Raw genomic sequence first — 23069 nt, forward strand, 5'->3', positions numbered from 1 at the left:
CGATTGCTCGAGCTATAATTCAAGCACCGAAAGAAAAAGGCCTTAAGAGCAACAAACAAACGAGTAAGGGAAAGCAAGACTAGGACACGTTCGAGTATGCACTGCTCAAGATCTTTTGTCTGAAACAGACGAGCAACGCGAAGCAAGACTGGAAAACGTTCGAGTACGCACTGCTCAAGCACGTTCGTCTGAAACAGACGAGCAACGGGATGCAAGACCGGAAAATGTTCGAGTACGTAGAGCTGGATCCAAACGAACACTGCGCGCTGATTAGCTGCTTATTATGATTACAGTCTTCATCCAAGTGTGGTCGTTGGAAAGATGGATAGATTATATATATATATTGCAGAGCCCTCAGATTTAAGAATGAAGCACCAAGAATGTGCTAAGCGGGTGGAAAAATGAAATAGCCAGAATTAAATTCACCTTCCGAACCATTATCAGCCTTGGTATCGGGTGACGCAAGCCAATCGAAATATGCAAAAGACGCATGAGAAAAAATTTCATAACAGAATTGAATCACAAATACTTTAAGTAGCATTGCAACGCGTGCCAGGTAACACTAATGAAAGATAAAAATTTTAATCAGTATAATAAATTCAGCCAGACTCTGTCGACGTTTGTCTAAGGTACAGCTAAGTTTTATGAAAAATTGCAATTCCAGCCGGAGGACACAAGGCAATGACATGATTATGTAAGTTTATGTTAATTAAATTATTATCTTATTATTTTATTTTTACTACCACATCTACTTTCGTCAGCTTTTAACAGGACGCAAAGCAGCTCTTTATAAGATCAGAATTCATGGAAGTTAGTGAGAGAGCTTTGGCAACAACGCTGAACATTGTGATATTTCCTCGTCTATGTCTGACAGTTATTTTATACCGATGTTAGCCTTTTGTTAGCCGAATTCGCTGGCGTAAGTAGATTAGTTTGAGTCAACGCTTAGTAGAATTTTGCTTTGTGAATTACCGGCGTTAATCTGTTTTAAATTACATTTTGTGTTATACTAAATCCCGCAAGTAGCATAGTTTGTTCTATAAGCACAAAATGTGCCATTGTTAAGTTTAAAGCTTTAATTTAAAAAGTTAGTTTAAACTTTCTCCTGAGTTAGAATTACATTAAAAAAACGGGCAATAGGCAGTCTCATTAGGCAACAAGTTTAGTTAAAAAAGTGAATCAACCGCACCAACCATACACTACAGAACTAAATCCCAGTATCAGTAGGAAACTTTTTATGAATGCAGAATTTTTAGGTCGAAAGTGCTATTAGTCTCGAAACCGTTAAATAAAAAACGGAATCTAGAATCATCAAATTCTGAATAACACAGTCCTCCACCCGAACATGGGCACCTGGAAGCCCGAATTTGGAATCTGGAATTTGTTTTATTGTCTATTTGATTATTTTGTAAATTTTTAACGAGTTTTTGATTTAAAAACTCAACAGTGTCAAAGCGAGCAGTGGCAACACTGTAGGTGGGATAAATTATCTTCAGCCCGCAAGATTATCTATTGGGAATTTTAAAAATATGCTGTTTTTTAAATGTTTTCGGCCTGAAGGGGTGTTAGTCCAAATGCTTTCAAAATGTATATAAGTATGAAAAAAAAAAAAAAAAAAAAAAAAAAAACTTTTTTTATCTTTAGCGCGCGGAATTGCGTAACGGAAATTCTAAAGATAGGCTCATTTTAAAATTATTTTGTGACGTTGCTATTGAACTGGATTTTGTGGTTTAAGTGAAAAAAGCATGATATTTAATAAATAAAGGTAACGCACGAAACGTTAAAAAAACGCCCCTTTGGACGTAATTTAAAATCTGAAACCTTTCAGATTTTTTAAAATTATATTATATTTATTTTATTTCATTATTTATCTATTTTACTAAAATCTATCATTTTTTTTTATTTATTTGTTTGTTTTGTCATTTATTTTATTTTATTTATTAGCATTAATCTCGCTGCATTTTAGTACTTTCATATGCGAAGTAAAGAAAGTATCACGAAAAATTCTGCGTACTATATTTCAACGAAAATATCCATTTCGGCCGCTATCGAATTGCTATTTAACGATGTTCTTGCGTAACATTTGTACGTAAGGACAGAATAAAGGACTCTTTTTCCCCAAACGAATTAGAAAACTGATTTAAAATGGATTCAGAAGAGATTTTTTTCGTGGCAGCTGTACGTACGTTCGTATGTATACATAGCTCAAAAACAAGTAGGCTCAGAACGTTAAAATTTTGTATATAGGACTGCTATAACATGTAGTTGTGTACCTCCCTTTTTGGTTGCAATCCGCAGCACCAAAAGTATATACATGTGTATTACATATATTCGTGCAGTATATGCAGTATATATATATACTGCACGAAGAGTGGATATATATATATATATATATATATATATATATCCACTCTGTCACTCGGCTCAGTGAGCTCAGTTTTTTTTTTTTTTTTTTTTTATATGTTGGCAAATTGTGCATTTTCTTCCGAGGCTAATCGCACGTTTCCAAAAAATGAACAGTAATGCTGAACAGAGGAGGTCTGTGTTTGAGGTACAGTAAGAGTTAAAATAACTCCTTCAAAGGCGTCAATGAGAATCACTAAAACTTACACATTGCTTGGGTTGTGGAGAACTTTTAATTTTTGAGATGGCAGGGAATAATGCTATTTGTAAAATAGCTCAGCAGTAGCGTTGTAGAGACATAAGGTATTTTTTTTTTTTTTTTTTTTTTTGGAAGCAGGAGAAGTGAAAAATGAGCAACGCCCTAGCCGGGAATCAAACCACGGACTTCTGGAATTCGCGCCCAGCGTGCAGACCACTTCACTACGAAGGCATGCTAAGAATGCGGGAGAAATACCTTATAGCGTTTCATTTTTAACTCGTACAATCTATCCCATGTCACAGATTAATGATACGACGTGAGAAAGCTTTTCTTTTTGTCGAAAGAGAACTTTGTTTGCCGATAGAGAAGTTTTGATAGACAAACACAAAGAAAGAGAAAACAGAACATGCAAAGTAAAGTATTGTGAGCAATTTCTTGCAAAAACAAATTTGCTTGCGAAAGAAAATATAAATTTAAAAGAATTCACAATGAAAAGGTAGATTAAGTAACTTTACTCTATGATCGAAAATTGTCGTTCTAGTTTAATAGCATTCTTGATTGCATATCGAAATAAAAGATTCGACAGTTTGAAACATTACCAAATGTAAACACAAATTTCAAAATTTTAATGGAAAAATGTTTAAACAGCATTTTTCAATTTTGGAATGAAATATAATAGCTCGAGTTTAAAATAGAAAAAAAGTATTTGACGAGGAAATCGAAAGATTTAAATGGAAAATAATGAAAATACTTTCCAAAGCACAGGAAGCTGAAATTTTAAAACAGTATTTTAAAAAGAAATAGAAGTCTATGTTATCCTGATAATAGAATTGCGTGTAAAATAATTTTTATTCAGATTCCCTTTTTCTTTTTTAAATACATCAGTTAAAGTGAAAAAGGATTTAGCAAACCGAAAGAAATTAAAATGTAATTCAAAGGGAATTTTCTGGTTTAATAGCATTCTTCTCAATAGGAAGTCAATTTGACGGGGGAAGGGCTGAAGATTCTAATTCTCAAGAAAAACTAAGTTTATATAAATGATTCTCTTATTATTGATAATTTTAATAATCATTTATATCGATACTTTGTGTTATGTGTGCATATATATGTGTGTGTTGATATCTACTTCTCACACACATAGAGAATCACTACTTTTTTGGCTTGTAAAACATTTTAATAAGCGAAAATACATACGAACTACAAATACGTACGTTTTAAGAATACAACCGACGTCCTTCGAATTCTGAACTCTCGGCGTTGCCAGTTTAAAAAAGGACGTTCTTTAAAAGTAAATATTATTGTGTTTTATTAGCAGACGATTAGTTAAATATATTATGTTCTCATACTCGGTTGTCTTAACGATTGTTTCGCCCCGGAAGTTTCCGCTCTTTTTTCTTATTGTTCCCCCCCCCGTCCTTAACGCCTTCTTTATCATCAGCATCAGCATCGTTGTCGTCATCCTTATTGTCATTACCTAAGTCAATCAAGTTTTTATCGTTATCAATACTGTCACCATCATAGATGTCATATGCCAGATTATAGTCATATGCCACGAATCACAGAAACATAAAGCGTCTTTGTTGGCTTCTTCGTTATACTTGAAAATAACAACAAATAGAGAGAAGGTAAAAAGTATCCTTTGGCAATAAATAAAAGAAAAATCCTTTTATTGAAGGATTGATTGCAGATCATGGCTTCATACAATCAGCTTCAGTAGAAGTTGTGTAAGGTCCTTCATGATTGTCAATCTTTTATATGCTGTAACGGTCATTGGACCCAGGTACTCCGATATGGTAAAGTTAAAAACATTTCGCTCGTAGTCAAATTGGGTCCTCTGTAGTACGATTAAACTGTCAACTTTGATAATACTGTCGCAAACCTGTCAACAACGAAAAATAACTATAATTTTCGCACTCGTTTTTCCGAGTGGCAACAGTTTCGCGAGCTGAAGATATAAATCTGCTCTTTCGAAAAGTGTTGCCACTGCTCGCTTTCAGATCGTAGAGTTTGTTAATGAAAAATTTGTAATTTTTACAAAATCTGAAATAAAAAACTGAGATTTCTTCTTCTTCTGACTTCTTCTCTGATTTTTTCAGCTTTAATATCTTATAATTTTTCTCAAATGTAAATAATGCTCTCCGTTTCTTTGCATCTTCTTTTGTCACGACAGTGTCTATTAAAATCTGTGCGCGTCTGTCTATTTGCTTGTTTACTTGTGCCATCATCTCTTCCGGAACGGCGGGGAATTGAGTTTCAAGAGAGGTACCCACATTTTCTAAAAATTCGTGGGAAGCTATTTCGACTATTCTCATCTTCGTACAACTTTAATTAGCAGAGAAATTAAAAACTCTGAAAACTATAATTTCCGCACTCATTTTTCCAAGTGGAAACAGTTTCGCGAGCTGAAGATAAAAATCTGCTTTATTTCGAAGTGTTGCCACTGCTTGCTTTCAGATCGTAGAGTTTGTTAATAAAAAATTTGTAATTTTTACAAAATCTGAAATAAAAATAGCCTTCCCAGACATTAAATATATTATTCAGGATTCCAAAAATTCAAGGGAAGCCATTTCGACCATTCTCATTTTCTTACGACTTTAGTCAGCCGAGATATTAATTAAAAACTTTGAAAACGCTAATTTTCGCACTCATTTTTCTGAGTGGCAACAGTCTCGCGCTCTGGAGATAAAAATCTGCTTTACTTCAAAAAGTGTTGCCACTGCTAGCTTTCAAATCGTAATTTGTTAATCAAAGATTTGGAAGTTTTACAAAATATGAAATAAAAATAACATTGCCAAAGATCAAATATATTATTATTATATCTGTTTATGTTCTAACGTTAAGGAAAGCATACGATTGCATGTGACGTCATTGTCCGTCGAAAATGTTTCGTTAATAACAGCATTTTAAATAAAATAGCTGTTGTTGGCAACTTTTTTGTTTCAAATTAGAATAATTGATACAGTGTGTTATTGCCATGTTAATTCTTTTATTGATATCGAGCAAAAGTTGTTATATTACTTTAAATTTAAATTATGACGTCATACATTAACCTGAAGTGTCGAAAGTTTTTGTTTCCTGGTTTGGCAACAAGAAAATTATTTACGAAATGGTTGTTGCTCGGTAAGAATGAACTAATTTCATTCATATTGAAATGCTTTTATGCGTTTTCTTTTCGAGTGCACATAGAACTTACATATTTGGTTTTGGCCACAGTCCACTCATCTGGCTAGCTTTCCCGCTAGTGTATAATGTCAGAAGATAAAGCTTAGAATTCTTCTCAGTCATAAACAGTCCTAACAAAAATGTGACCCCATCTTTTTGGTAACTTCAACATTTTTTTATCTGCCTTTTAAATAGCTTTAAATAAAGGCTGATAAATTAGTCATTAGATTTAGTAAATCATTACTTGTTATTTTTATGAGTTTCAGAATAATCAGCTCGATTTCGAAGTCTGACGTTTTCATTTAAACTCAATCTGTGCATTTTCCAATAACTTCTTCCTCCCGCTCATTTTTTTTTTTTTTTTTTTTTTTTTTTTCTTATTTAACTTTCTTTTCTCGTTCCTGCTCAGCGATCGTTGAATTCACTAGTAAAATCTTTAATATAACGTTTTACTTAAGAAATTACACTTCCTATCCGAGCAACCACTAGAACTGGTGAAATTATTAGACCAAACTTTATCTGTTAAACACTCTGCAATTAAATCACTTTTACGAACGTTGGCTAAATAAGTCATTTTGAATTAAATGAATGATTAAATAAATAAAAATTGCATTTTAATTAGAAGTTTTTTTACGGCTATCGCTCTTTTCGCTAATCCCAATTCGCTAATCGGAAACAAGGAATCACTTTGAAGCTACACGCTTAAACCAAACGATAGTTTAAAGAAAATATGATAGGACAAAATATTTTAGGAAATTACTTGTTTTTGTTATTTTTCATGATTTTATTTTTTATCTTAATGCTAGAGAAATAATTTATATTTATATTCTACAGAAACAACGCATATTTTTATTTATAAAATTATTATCTAAGTGATAAATAATGCATCACAAAAATAAATGGTACTATTCCGTTTTGAGAACTGTAAAAAATCGTCAAACTATTGTTGATGCTAGTGCTTCCAAAAATAACTGCGGCAATCCTAGCGCAAGAAATGAAGTATAATAGTAAATAACTATCTAAGATTGTTTTAATTTAGATGAAATATTAATTTCATATAATACTTTTTTATTATTATAATTTATATAAAAAAAGGCGGGGAAAGTTCAGAATCGCCCACTGCTTGGCGCGTTTTTAAGAATTGCACATACTCGGTATCCATGTACACGTCGACCTATTTTCACTTAAAAAAACATCTCAGAATTGCACAAAAATGGCATTGCGCACTTCTTCGACTTTATCCATGTACACATTGACCTATTTTCACTTAAGGCCTAAATTCCTACCCTAAATTCGTCGTTTTGGTTAAAATTTTCGAATTTTTTTTTTATTTATTCATTTTATGGCCCATACATTTAGGTTTCCAAAAATGCTTTATTTTTGTTTTTACCATAACTAGAAGCAAAGTTATAGTATAAAAAATAAACCGGAAGTCAATTTTTGGATGCCAGAAGTTGGCATTTAAATGGTCGTAAAAATGTAAACAATAAGTTTAAACAACTATTTTTTAATTATTGAACAATATAAAAGCTGTAAAAGCAACACATCTTTCACTGTGTGACGCTTTGCTGATAAAATGTTTACATTTGAAGACTCAAAACAATAATGAGTGTTTTAATAACCTTTTGAGGACTATTTTACCTAAAGAAACTTTTGTCCAACTGAAAACATTGCTTTTAGGTGCACATATTGCTGTATTATTATTTAATTCAAGATAGTTAGGACTTTTACCTATTTTCAGGTATATAGAAATAGAAATTAATCCCATTATGTTTGAAAGCTACATGGGAAAAGACAAACAGCCAATTCAGAAATCGAAACGCCAATCTCTACACACAACAAAGTTATCCAGAAAAATGCTAAAAGAAAGTCAAAATTAGTTAAGTAATTAGTTAAGTAAAAGAGGGCCTAACATACGAATATGGCAAGTTTTAAAGGTCTAAAGTGGCTACAAAATTTTTTGTGCTGCATTAAATCTTTAAATGCATTTTCTCAGAAATTGTGTTTTTCGTTACTTTTGATTGCGATTACATTAATTTCTCAAAATGTATTTAGAATATTGAAATGAAATTTGCCAAAATATTTTATTCATCTTTAGCTGTGTTCTGTAGCAAAATCTGACCTCTTTGTATTTATTTATTGATTTTATTGACAGTATTTTGAAGAAAAGAGGATTTTTTTTGTTTTCATTTTGAGTTTTTGTACCAAGTTTTGAAAATTTCAAAACATTTTATAAATACAGCAAATCTTTTGCTACAGAACACAGGTAAGTATATCATTTATATACTGTGTAAAGATTATTGAAGTATATTAATTAGAATCTATTATAGTAAATGAAAATTTTCACAAAAATTTTACTAAATATTGCCTATATTTAAAAAATTAATGAAACGCTATAAAATCCCATTTAAATTGATAGTTTTATATCCCATCTTACTCAAAAACATGTGTGTTTAATTAAAATTTTATATATTTAAAAAAAAGTGCTTTGTATGTCGGCACATACCTTAAAAAGTTAAAGAAAATTGACAAAAATCCAGTTCTTCTTACTCTTGTAAAAAGCGCCAAACAAAATAAGTGGACGATTCTGCACTTTAGCTAAAAAGGCTAAACATAATTGAATGGATTCCTGCATCGCTATTTCGCTACCGTGTTATCGCTAAAGCATAATTTCATCTCGTTGGTTATTCAAACATAATTTTCTACAATGAATGATAACTTTTCTTTGAAAAAATTCTATTGCAGACTTTTTGTCATTGAGCAATTCCCAAATTGTTAAATCCACAGTGTTATCAAAAAAGGATTTAAAAATTAAACTAGTATTTCAATGGCGTCTTAAGTAATATAGAACTATCTCAACTTACGCAATTTGAAATCAGCGCGTGCGCTAGATTTGGCGCTATGTTAAATAGGCGCGTTTGCTAGATTTGGACCTTTTGGGCATAAATTTTCGCTGCAATTTTTTTACGGTCCTCAAAACGGAATAGTACCAAATAAATACTGTATCTTACATTATGTTTTCTCTTTGTAACTGTACTTAGCGGAGTTTTTCTAAAATTTTTGCTTCATTACATTACGTTATATTAAATACAACATTTTTCTTCTTCGTATCATGGCAAATTCAACCACTACACATAAAACATAACATTTTTAATTTATCTTCCACGTGACCTCACGCAATTTTCAGAGATTACCTCAGGCAAACTATGAAATCTTTAATTAATAGTTCAAATCTAATCAATCAGTGATTGCTTAACAAACAGTGATTTAAAAGCAATAAACCAATTTCTTAATACTTTGCATCATTATTTCATTTTTAATAATACGGAGTGTTTCATATTGAATGTAGCAAAATGAATAGTAAAAATTCTGTAACTGATTTATTAAGCCGAAATAAAGGAATTCTGAAACTGCAATTATGCAAGTTTTACCTGGCAACAGCGAAAAGTCTTCCAGTTACGAAATCGCCGCTAGAGGTACTGTTAGTCAAAATGGTCCATCCACGCAGGAGAAAGTGCATTGTGTTTTGGCTATTCCAAAACATCATCTTTCTTTCGTCGTTCAAAGACATTTCCACACAAAATTTGGTAAAGAACCACCTTCTCGTGATCGAGATGACATCCGGCCTAAGGCTGTGGTGTTTAACGAATTAATGTCATCCCTTACCGCATCGTCACGACATTGAATGGTAGGTGAAGCACTTTCGGGACACAGGCTGCTTAATTAAGAAAACCAGGCCAGGACGAACATGGAATAGCAGCCGAAACAAAGCGGTTGAAAAAATTCGTGAAATGTTTTTACGAAGTCCCGTAAAATCAACGTATCGCGCGAGTTCTGAACGCAATGCGCCTCATGCAATAGTGTGGCATGTGTTACGGAAACGTCTACAATTACAGCCATATACCTTTTAGATCGTGCAGATTTTAAAACCATCCGAAAAATCGTTGCGTAAAGCTTCATGTAAGAATTTGCAAGATAAGCTGGAGGTAGATGTTTCCGCGAAGAAACTCGAGTTTACAGTTGCAGTCACCTTTTACGTTTCTGGCAAAGTTAATCGCCACAATTCCGCCACAATCCTCAATCCACATTAAGATCGCCACAATCCACATTAAGATTTAGAGCTACGGAAAATCCGCATAATATATTGGAACATAAGCTGATTCTCCATAGGTGAAGGTTTTCTGCGCCATTTCCAACGGCTGCGTTTTTGGTCCTTTTTTCTCGCTGGGAAAATCGATTAGCGAATGCATTTACCAAGATATGCTATCAGAGTGGTTGTTCCTTCTGTTGGTGGAAGCGATTTCCGGCCTCTTTCTGTAGCAAGATTGCGCCCAACCATGGGGTTGTGCGCATTCTTGCTACAGAAGACAAATCCAATCTTTTAGTTTTGTTCTGTGTTCGCTCCTAATGGCGAGCCATCGAGACCCTTTATTGGAAAACCTTGGTCTAAAATCTTGGTCTAAATTTTTTGAAGTTTGAAAGGATGACGTATTGTAATATGTATCACAATCCCTCGTGAAAAATTCTATAAAAACGTACGCCAGTACCTGAAAGAAAATCTTCCTCATCGCTGGATTGGCCGTGCTGAGTCAAACGATATGCGATTGTTTTGTTGGCCGCGGAATCTCCAGATCTAACCTCTTGTAATTTTTTCCTATGGGGTTTTATTAAAGACAGAGAGTTCGTGCCTCCAGTACCCCAGGATTACAGTACCCCAGGATCCAGTACAGCAACTGAAACGGATAAGTGAAATGCTCGAATCATTAACAAAGGGTATTCTATATTGAGCGTGGCAGGAACTGGAATATCGCATAGATATTTGCCGTGCCACCGGAGGAACACACGTGGAACATCTATAGAAACTTGATAACTGTAGTTTCACTGCAGATTTGATTTATCAAAATTAAGTAATTGTAATTACTTAAATGTTGACAGGCATGCTATTTTTTTTTGGCCCCATTCAGTATGAAACACGCTGTATATCTAATTAGCATTAATTAAAATGCATTTAGTTTCTACTTCAACAATACTTTTATTTACTATTATTATATAAATGGTTAGTATACCCGACAAATAATTTTTATGAACATATACAGCATTATTATTAATAAAGATGTTTCTAACGTTTTTTTTTTTTGTGTGTCCTTTTCATATATTTATGTACCTGGTGCACAGCCATTCGATTTTTATACAGCTCTAAATTTTTCGAAGTTTGAAAGGATGACGTATTGTAATATGTATCACAAACCCTCGTGAAAAATTTTGTATCCATAATTTCTATGATAAAGTTTTGCTGCTTTGTATTTTATTCGTATTTTCAGTAATTGAAAGCAGTCAGTACTTGACTACTTTACCTTAGATAATCGTGATTGTACTGTAATCTATGTAAATGTAGACCAAAATAGAGAATTGTAAAGTTTTTCTCCTTTCTTTACTGCAAAATTCCTTATTCGTTTCAAATAATAAATGTGTGAATCCATAATAATCAGTAAGAACCAAGAAGAACCGATGAAGTTCAAGAAGATGTATTAGAAAACCCGCAGCAGAGCAGCACTCCGTAGGTTTAATACAAAGTACATCTGTCTTAAACAAGAGCTTCAGCGAGGTTTTTCCATTAGGGTTTTCCAATAAAGGGTCTCGATGGCTCGCCATTAGGAGTGAACACAGAACAAAACTAAAAGATTGGATTTGTCTCAATCGGTCCACATTCCTCCGTTGGATCACTAGCGAAATCGATCGCAACCTTAGGCAAGACACAAAACCTAATTGGACTCTGATTTGAGAAGGTGACCGAAGAGAAGTTAATATACGAGAAAGAAAAGAATATTCTTTCCGTTGATAAAATTTAGGAACTGAATCCTACAAAAACAAAACCGCAAATGCTAATAATTATGCTTCTTTTGATCAGAAAAGATTTTGAGCGGGAGAAAAGTGTTGGAACAGCAGTGTAAATCATCAACCAATATTTGCTATTAGTATTGTAATGTACTGAAAGAAATCTAGACTGAATTTGCTTAGAATAAAGATTGAGCTCCAATTATCTATCCTAATTGGTTATCATGCAGCCAAATGATTCCTATTGAACAGCATAGGGAATAAGGCAGGAAGAGAAGAATCAAAGTCCCTTCTGCAGTTAAAAAGACCTCTTTTGTTAGAAGATCCAGTTTTTCAAAGATTTTTATCGATGTATTTATTCTCATTAAAAAACCAATCAATTTTCATTCAGTTGTGGAAATAGCAAATTATTTCACTTCAGCCTTTTAAGCGAATTCAAAATTGAAGAGAGGAATATTCTATTAATTCAAAGCAGGATTTATTTTTATTATAAACTTTTATTTAGTTCACTCATGGTATTTCATTGTGAGTGGAACTTTGTCATAAACTTTTAACCTACTCCTAATGAGCTATCGAGTTCAAATTTTCTGCACACACTGTTTGTCGATGATAATGCAATGTGGCGAGGTAATTTTTTTTAAAATCAATTTAGATTTTTTTAATTTAATGTTTAAATGACTTTTCACACATCTCTTTGCTTAACGAACAAACTATTCATACCACGGTATAGTGCGGAAAAAAAGTCCTTTCAGTGGAACTGTATAAAAATTGTAGCTTAATTTCTGAAATTTTGACGAATTTTATAAAGTCGTTCAATTTTTAAAACTGTGATTAAAACATTTATGACTTCATACACCATAATACATTGTGTATGAAGTTCTGAAATTTTCATAGATTATAAAACAAACTTTTCGCCCTTTAAAAAAAAAAAAAAAAAAAAAAAAATACATAAAATAAAAATAAAAAAAACAAGAAGAAAGGAAACAAAAGTAATAATTGAGCGAATTTCCAGATTAAAAAAAAATTGTGTCGCAGTATCTTGACGCTATTAATGATGAAGTTTGCAATCTTGGCGCATTTAATGACGAACTGGAGACACTCTTTTTTTTATTATTATTTTAGCCTGACTAAAATGTTCGTTGTAACATGGTTATTACATTCGATTCCCAAAATAAAATTTTTAAAGCGATTTTCATTTTCTCCACGACGTTCAGTTATTTTTCTTTATTTCATAATTTCTTATAATTTACTGTTTGTACTTCAATAATAATTAAAAATTTTGTCATTGATAAAGTGTAATTGAGATTAAAAAACAGAATTTAAAATACAATTAAAAAATGTTTTTACACAATAAGCTTTTATGTAAAATGGATATGCTAATTAATGCACTAAAAGGAGAAAATTTACCATATAGTTTAATGAGAATAAAAGAGTAAATAATTATGTTTACAGAATTCATTTACAATTTTATTTCGCTTATGATAAAAGCGTGGGACGGTCAAATAACGAAATTTGTTAATTTAATTGCATTGGTAAATGTATAAGCCATTATATTTTTTAGTTTAAAATGGCAGCCCCGAGCTTTTTTTTAAATGAATTTTTTTTCCCGGAGTATACCTTAAAAATAAAAAAATAATTTTGCATAAATGAAACATTTTAACAGTTGTTTTAATAATGAAGATCTTAATAACAGTTTCTAATACGTATCGCGATTTTGAAATGTTTCATATATGATGAGGCAAAAGCAATTGGCAGTTTTTGAAAAGATATAAAAGATCAACAGAAAGTGAATTTTTATGTATTTCCTTGCGAACATTTGTGTTACTATCTGCCTATGAATTTCATGAAACAATGGTTACCAGAGCCTTGAGGAAGTTGAACTTCTGCTCTTGCCACACCAATTTTGAGGGAGAGTATCCCGGGGAAGGTGATCCACCAAACTACACGAGAAGATTTTCGGCTCGCCATATAGTATTTAGAGTACCTTATGCTGCAGAGACACTATGCATTTATAAACATCCGAGCCTTCTCCACGATTCGAAATGAGCCCTTCGGTACCGCATGACGTATTTCCTCACTGGTCATGGGCCCTTCCCTTCATACAACTGCCGCTTTGGCTTGAGAGAGAATGGTAGCTGTGAATGCGGGGAGGAGGGTCATCCAGACCATTTTGTGTTCTCTTGCCCACACATACCACTTAACAGCCTCAAGCAACCAGGAGCCAGATTCTGACCAAATTGGTTCCAGAATCTATAAAGTAACAGAGTTGCCCAGCGGAAACTGAAAACAATAATTAACTACTGTACTAGCAATAACTCTTCTGACGCTGGAAGATAGTATTCATAAAGTCTATATAAGCAACAGAGTATGTGATATGTATGTTCAATATGTAATTTTGTATTTATACTGTGCCAGGTTTTCATACACAAAATTCGTATTGTATCTGAATGCTGTAATGAATCTGTACATGTTTATATCTTTTATTTATGGTACCTAATTTATACTAAGGATCACGCGTACCCCGATGGCATGCTTCATGTAAACTTTAAAACTATCATGATAACGTATATGTATAGATGTATATACGAATATGAATGAGAGTATGTATACTTTTATTTCTTTCGGAATATATATGTATGTAAGTGTGCATATATCTGTATCTGAGTTGGTATTTATATGTATATACGAGTATACATATAAATACATACCTCGTACATATATTTTGATTGTACTCTTCTTTAAGTGCCTTGTATGCACGTGTACATTTATAAATGTCGTCCGCTCAGCCGGGGCTTCCCAGGGCTGCGGCCTGGCAGCTAGTGGTTGACTTCCGCTTAGTTGATAACCGATTCTGCATGGATATATCTATACCTGGGTCAGAAGCCAACTCAGTGGTTTACTTCCCTAACCGGTATATACCGTTTAGGCGGCTGCAAATGGTTATGAAAGAAGCTTTAAATTTTGTTGTGATAACATAGCAATTTTGTTGTGATAACATAGCATTTTCAAAATCACACAAGGTAAATGAACGACCAGCTGTTGAATGCATTACAGATGTATGTATTACAAGTCAGCAGTGTACAATGATGTACTGAGGAATATGTACAATGATGTACTGCAGTCAGCAGTAGACAATGATGTACTGAGGAATATGTACAATGATGTACTGTAGTTATCAGTAGACAATGATGACTGTTGTCCAATTATGATTCATCACCTGAGGAATTTGTTGCATCTGAAATCTAATCTTTTAAGTCTAAAATGTTAACCAGATATGTTCGCACACTTTATTTCTAAAATGACCCCACAGGAAAAAGTTAGGTACAGTTAAGATTCAGTAACCGGCTGGCCAACTGACGCCTCCTTAACTCGATATCAGACGCCTTTGAAATAATCTCTGAAGGATGGCCATGGAGGCCCTAGCTGTGTAAGGCAGTTGTTTGCTGAATCCTGCTAAAAACACTACTCACGGTGATGAAGACTTGCGAATCCGCACACTGAAGAACCTTTTCGAGTATGACTGTGTACATTTAGCATTTAGAGTAACTGTTATTCCATATTTTCTAGTCAGCTTAGTACGGTTGTCAGGACAGGCGCAAGAACGTGTGCAACCAGTCTACCGCACCGAGCGAGGGAATCTAGGGGTGGCAATTTAAAATTTAGAAAGAAACCGCGAGGTAGAGTTTTTGGTTTGTGGAGTTTGCACCTTGCGGCAAAAAGTCTAGTGCTGTGGTAGGACACTGACGCAATTTCAGCGATTTCCTGGATTTTAGTAACTATCAGTAAATCTACGTATTTACATATATTAATAGCTCTACCTCTGTAAAACGTAGTTGCACGGACTAAACTCTCAACGCTATTATGGTGAGGGTTAGTCTTGCATTGGACATTATAACCAGTTGGTTGTTTTTAATGCAATGGTTATACAAAAGAAGCGGGCTTGATTATCCTAGTCGCTTACGATAGGTTCCACTGTTGTTCAATTATGAAGTCATTTCTTTCCTTTTTTTCTAAAGGAAGACTTTTGGGAGATATGAAAATCTACTACACTGAATATTTATAAATAATAGTGAAACAACTGCATAGAAGTTAATGTTCAAACTGCATATGTTTTACTAACAATTCTTGTTGCCATTGGGAAAAGCAAAATATCATTCAGAAGTCTACTGGCTTATTTTATTCCACTGGTGAATAATGTACTGTCATAGTTTGAAAGAAATCTTAAAAATACCGTGTGTTTTGTAATGATTCATCGATTTCCGAGGTGCCGTTTTGTTGCCACGGGAAAGAACGCTGTTAGGATGATTTTTCAGTTCAGAAATTTTATTTCACGCAGAATAAATTAAACTTTTTAATTAACAATTTATCATAAATTACTTGCATTAAAGTTGTTGTTGTGACTTATCTCCCTTGTCTGACAGTAACACAGGAACAAGCCCATGAAATTCATTGTGGCAAGAAGTGCAAGATTTCGTCTGTCATTGACAAGAGGTTTAAGCACCATACGAATGGCAGTATGAATTTGCTCAGTTTCGCCCCTCCCCAATTTTGATAGAGAGCATCCTAGGGGGACGGGTCCGAGGTTCTCCCACCGCTCTTTACCTATGACTAACGTCTCGAGAGGTCTTTCGGTTTCCCGCATATTTATAGTATCCCCATGCCGTACAGGCACTATACATTTATAAACATCCATGTTCTCTCCGGGACTTGAACCCGAGCCCTTCGGTACGACAGTCAGCGTCGCTAACTACTATCCTGGATAGGCGGCTGATATATGTGTTATGAGAGTTGCCAATATGCTATGATCAATGAAGCAATATGTAAACAAGAACAATAATTTCATAGTATTATTTTAGAGGGGGTGGAGACATTTTGCTTAACCGATGGGGGAAAACAAAGTAATTTTATTCAGCGAAAATGTCTTGGAAAAGTCCTAGGAAAGAATCTTTGGAAAAAATCTTCAAAAAATCATTTGAAAATTTTTATTCGTATTCCAAAGAACTGCTGAAATAGTAGATTTTTTCTTTAAATGAAATACTTGTTTATATATTAAGAAAGTCAGCCTTAACGAAATGAATTTAATGATTTTTCTGAACAGCGATACTTAAAGGCCTGGGGGTACGGAAGCTAAAAGACTTAATAATTTTTATGTTTTTCTATTTGCAGTTACTCTTTATCAAGTGCCTTTATTTTTAATTCTTACAGCAACAAAATGCTTGATTATTATGAGAAATAATTTCCTTTTTATATTTGCACGAAATTTATAAAAATTAAAATGTGTTTCTCTTTAGTGGCTGCTTGAAAATACTTTGCTTCGCTTTATTCTTTTCTATTAAATATTTGATCTTTAAGTAGACCGAAATTGAAAACCAAATTGCTTATTTTTACTTTTTTTGCTCATAAAATCTTTAGCCTCTTTTACCGTAATAAAATACTTTAATTCATTTTCAACAAAATAGGGAGATAAAAACTTTTGAAATCATAAACCAATTTGTTTCTTCGTAGGAAATAAAAAAAATCCCACTATCTTCGCTTTCGAAGCTATTTCAGGCTATTTTTTAAGATCAGTTTAAAATGAAAAAAATCTAATGTTGATACCACATGACTTCCTCGTACGGCCTATTAAATCATACACATTTTTTTTGCTGCATTTCATTTAAACTTATTTCCTCGAATTTCATTGGAGATATATTTCTCATTCAATTAATTCAGTCCTTACTTCGCGGCAAAGCAAAAATACATAAAAATTTAAAACATCTTCATTAAAAATTGTGAAACACAGAAAAACATAAAAACAAAATACAGATAAAACAATTAAAAAACAATTTTTACAATTAAAATTAGAGTTTCTACACAAAAACAAGCAATTTGGCCAGCGGGCAGGAAGGCAGATTTTTCGGTGCACAAAACTGAAATCTTACTTCTAGGTGCAGAAACTGATTTACTTCACTATTCTGCTAAGTTTCAAAAGTAAACAAATGGCTGTTCGTTAGACCTGACTAGCCACTTTTAAATTGTTGACAATTCTACAGCAGTTTCATACAGATTAATTAAGGTCATAAAAATCTCAACCGGAACATAAAAACTACATAATTCAATCACTTTTAAAGCAAAAAATGCACACATTATCAGGATATAAGAATAAAGAAACTACGCTCACCGAGCCAGGTAACAGAGTGGGAAAATACATATATATGATCGGGGCAGCTGATTGCAACGAAAAAGGGAGGTGCACAACTACATGTTATAGCAGTCCCATATGCAAAATTTCAACATTCTACAGGTACTCGTTTTTGGGTTATGCGAGATACATACATACGTACGTAGAAACGTCAAGAAAACACATATCTCTTCTGCATCCACTTTTAAATCAATTTTATAGTCCTTTTTGGCCAAAACAGTCCTTTATTCTGTCCATATGTACAGATATAACGCGACAACATTGTTCAGATGGTTTCGAGAGTAGTTCAAATGGATATTGTCTTTGAAATAGGATACTCGAAATTTTTCGTGATTACAATACTTCCTTTACTTCGTACAAGGAAGTAAAAATCTAGAAGCTGAATAATGTAGACATGTAATTAAGCGATAACGAAACTTTAGAAAATATTTGAAATGAGAAACGGTTTTTTTTAAGTGAATTAAATTACTTAATCGAATATTTTTGATGATTTATTTAACAGTATATTCACTCTCATATTTTTAATTTAGGATGTTAAAAGCTTTATTTAAAATTCAGCTTTAAATCATTAATTTCAGTTCTGTATGAAAATTGTTGATGGTTAAAATTATACCTTTATTTTCTTGAAAAGAAACTTGATAAATTAAGCAAAAGAAATGCATTTTAACATGTCAATAAATAAACTGGTAAGGATTAAAAACAGGTAAATTGCATTTTTCTCTTGAAGTCGTGTTTTTGGTGTATTTTAAGCGTTTAAAAGTGTTCTTAACTTTAAAAAATGTCTAAATTAAAAATTTTTGGACTGTTTTGTGTTATGTTAACACTGCTACAGACATACCATCCATTCGCCTTTGTAAGTGCTGCCAATAAGAGATACGTTTATTTTATCTTCCATTGTCTTCGCACATTATAAGTTCTCAGAGTATTGCCATTCGACAAAACGTAAAATCTTTAATTTATCTTCCGAATTTAATCAGTCTGCAATTTTTAACAAACTTAGTGCTCTAAAGGTAATACATATATTTTAATAATTTTAAGTTCTGTTTTATATTTTAATAATAACAAAAAAAAATCTGAAACGTTTCAGATTTTAACAGTCGCCCAAAAGGTTTTGTTAAGGTTATTTACGGTCACGTTGAGCTCGCCGTTTGTCTGTTACACTCACTCCTACTAAACCTTTTTTTTTTTTTTTTTAGCTTTAATATTAAGCATAATATTCTTCTCACTTACGCCACATACAATTTAACAGCAAAATTACAAAAATTTTAATAGCATAGCAGTATATGTTTAGAATTCTCGATGCAGCGTTAAATGTTGGCATACATTTTTCTGCCTTTATCAATCTTTTCTCAGTTCATCATATGAATGTTCAGCTTTCTTACTAAGATGGCTTCACAAAACTTTTTTTTTTTTTTTTTGTCTTTTTAACGTTTTGTGTGTTCACTTTATTTATTAAATATTACATTCTTGGCGCTTACGATACATAAAATTCGATTCAGCAGCAAAACCACAGAATATTTAAAAACAGCAAATCTTTAAAATTTCCAATAGAAAGTCTCGCGCGCTAAAGATCAAAATGTTTTATTCTGTAACAGTGTTGCCACTGCACGCTTTGAAATCGTTGAGTTTGTTAATCAAAATTTCGTTAAAGTTTTACAAAATATGAAATAGTTAATAAAGCTAATTCAAAATTCGGGCTTCCAAGTGCCCATGCTCGGGTGGAGAACTACGTTATTCAGAATTTTGTGGCTCTAGGTATCGTTGTTTTTTTTTCACAATGCGAGAAATATACACACATGTATGCAGATTCTTCATTAATTAATTCTTTAACACAGAGCGATAATTGCCGGTGGCAACAGTTTGAAAAGTGATACAATGCTTATCTGTTTCGACTCAAAATGTCATTTCGAGATTACTTCCCACTTGGGAATAACGTTTCTTTTGGGCTAATAATTTAGAGTTCTATTTTATATTTTAATAACACTTTTAACTACTTGAATTAAAATAAGTTGAAATACCTTATAGTAATTATTGAAAAATATTTCTAACACCACGCATATATTGCATACTTGTTACACAATCATTTATTTATTTATTTATTTGCATTTTTGTGCTTATAAAATTAATTATTCTATTTTCATTTTTAACCCATTGATCAGAAAGTGGAAAAACGTTCTTTGCAGAGTGTAGAAGAAAAGAAAAACCTTGAAAAGGATTAATGGACTGATGACTATAGCAGCGACCTTGAAAGGCCTACACTTTGTTAAATTCGCAACAACTCATGCGTATAAATATGTATAAAGCGTAGTTCTCCAGAAAGATTACTATCTGTTATTTGAGGGATGTTCGTCTGGTAATTAACTGCTTACGCCATTGTACGACACATTAAGTATAAAAAAGTTTTGAGCAGCCAAAAATACAATTCATTTTTAACAACTTAAACAGCGAGTTTGATTTAATACGGCAGTATTAGATTTATACCGGCATTTTTTTCCCCCCTCAGTTCTAAGTTTTTCACCATCTCGAAGAGAACTCCTCCTTGAGATATTTATTGGTTAATTGATATTTTTTCCAAATATATGCATAATAGTGTTACGAATTTTGTATTGGTGCACAACTAGATGTTATAGTAGTCCCAGATACCAAATTTCAACGTTCTACGGCTAGTTGTTTTTGAAGTATACGAGATACATACATACGTGGTATGAATTTTGTATTTAGATAGTAATTTTAGTAAAATTATAATTAAAATTGTTTATTTCCCCATGTAATGCAGCGCGAGACAAATTTTAAGAGAAAGCTATGCCGGAAAAGTAAAAATACATGACCACGTGCATTTAACATTGAGTAAACGGATATCTCGATAATTTGTATTTAAACTGAATAAATGTAATTGGCCACTATGTTAGATGTAATCGTAATTACATTCTCTTTTTGCTTTCCAGAAAACTCGAGAAGCAGAAAATTTACTAGAAATATCTCACGACCGGTTAAAATCTATAAAAGGCCAAGGAGAGAACATCTCAGCTCAGCTATTTGGTTAGCTGCTGTTGTTATTGTTGCGAGTTCAGCGTGAAATTGGATTAGCTTTCTCTTTCCACTGCGCTGCATTTTACCGTTTTTAGTAGTTTGATTATATTGTTATATATTGGTTATATAGTTACTGATTATACTGCGTGATATTGTGAACACTTGTACGAATATCTCCGAGGAAAATTCCAGCGTTCTGTTATATTTCTTGTGATAAGAATAAATTTTTAGTCCAAAGGGGCTTTTTCCCTGAAGGACTATTGTTTTCATTTTGCGATTTTGCGTTGGTTCGCTATAAATGTCCGTTTCACTTTTCAAACTGTTGCCATCCAATGTTAGAGTCCTGCATTATATTTAAAGAAATTAAATAATGGAAAATCTGCATAAATGTATGTCTCTCTCTCGCGTTGTGATAAAACAACGGTACATAAAGCCATCGAATTTTGAATGACGTAATCCTACTGTGCATGTGGAAGTCTAAATTTGAAATTTGGAATTTGTTTTATTATCGGTTTCATAGTTTGTAAAACTTTAACGAATATTTGATTAACAAACTCAAGGATTTCAAAGCGAGCCATGGCAACGTTGTACAGGAAAAACATTTTTATCTCCAGCGCGGCGAGACTGCGTATCGGAAATTTTAAAGGATGTGCTCAATTTAAAACTATTTTGCGATATTGCTGTTGAACTGAATTTTATGGTTTAAGTGCGAAGAACGTGATATTTAATAAATAAAGGTAACAGACAAAACGTTAAAAAAAAAAAACTTTTCTTTAGACGTAATTTAAAATCTGAAACCTCTCAGATTCTTTTTTCCTGAAGTTTTTTTTTTTTTTTTCTGTATTTCATTTTCTGTTTAATATTATTATATAGTATACTGTCCATCCTGTATTCATATTGGATTCCAAGTACTCTTGATTTGCATTACCTGTTGCAGTCTGTCACCTATCCACCAGCTCGACAGCCTAGGGCCTCTAACTTCAGATAATAGTTTAAATAGTTCCACTTATTTTTTAGAACTGTTAATCTTCTTAAAGTCATTAACTTTGTTAAAAAATTATTTATAATTAGATCTCTGACAGCTTATTTGCCTTCAAATTCGTAAAGTTATAGCGCTTCGAGCCCAAGCATCCTAGTGTCTGACACCGCTGTACTGGACGAAATGAGTATCTTTCAATTATCTTCGATTTGCTCAGTGCAGCATAAGTTGATGATCTTAAATGATTCATTTTACTTAGAGTTCTTATGCACTGCAAAGTTTTTAATTCAACACAGTTAGTAAAATATTTGTTATATTGTAATAAGTCAAATGGATAAATTTTCCTATTTTAAAAAAGAAATTTTGCACTGTGGAAGTACTGTGGATTTTGAAAAGGAGAGAGCTGGTACTCTAGCAAAGCTAGTCACGAAACGTCACATTGATTTAAATCTCTGCGTTCTTGTTTCTTACAGGAAGTGCTGTTACACAAGTGACGCTGTCTGCATTTGAACAGAGAAATCTGGCCTCACCAAAAGCACAATGAACCAAAAGTTTTCTTTCTAAAATTTTTCAGGGAATAAAGGTTGTTCCAGTTTTCAACAGATTTTTAAAGTAACTCAATTTTTGACTGGACATGACAATTTTAAGAATTGTTTAAAGCGATTTGGACTTGCTTCAAGTGCTTTGTGCAGCTGCGGTAGTGGCGGTGAAAATGTAAAGCATGTTCTTTTTGAGTGCTTCCATCACGTTCAGCAGAAAAAGACATTTCAGACAACTTTGATGCTCCTGTCTGTACCTTGGCCACCAGTTTTTTTTTTAAAAAACCTTTTCGGACTAAAAAGACAATTTCTGCATTTCGGAATTTCATTCTCGATTTAGATTATTGAGTTCTTTTTATTTTATTAAATTTTATTTAATTTAACCTTCTTTTTTTTTTTTTAAAGATTAATTTTAGATCCTTCATGAAGACCGGTATTTAAACAGCATTTATTAATTGAGTTTGTAAATTACTTATTTTAGTCTGTATTTTCATAAACGTACATTCATTAAGATGATATTTACATTATTATTAAAGAAAATAAGAAAGCAAAATATCTTAAATTATGTGCTAATATATGCCAAGACCAAAACTTCTGATGACTGGATAAAGCCAGTCATAATGCTCAGAGGGTTAATTTAATTTTTTTCTTTTACTTATTTTTTTTTATTAGCTCAGAAGGGCTATTATTCTCGAAATTGTATTTTGCGTGGAATCACTAAAGCGTTGCATCACTTTCCAA

This window comes from Stegodyphus dumicola, chromosome 6 (assembly GCF_044657685.1).
Source record: "Stegodyphus dumicola isolate Sdum_Otavi_A_Nest chromosome 6, ASM4465768v1".
Lineage (NCBI taxonomy): Eukaryota > Metazoa > Arthropoda > Arachnida > Araneae > Eresidae > Stegodyphus > Stegodyphus dumicola.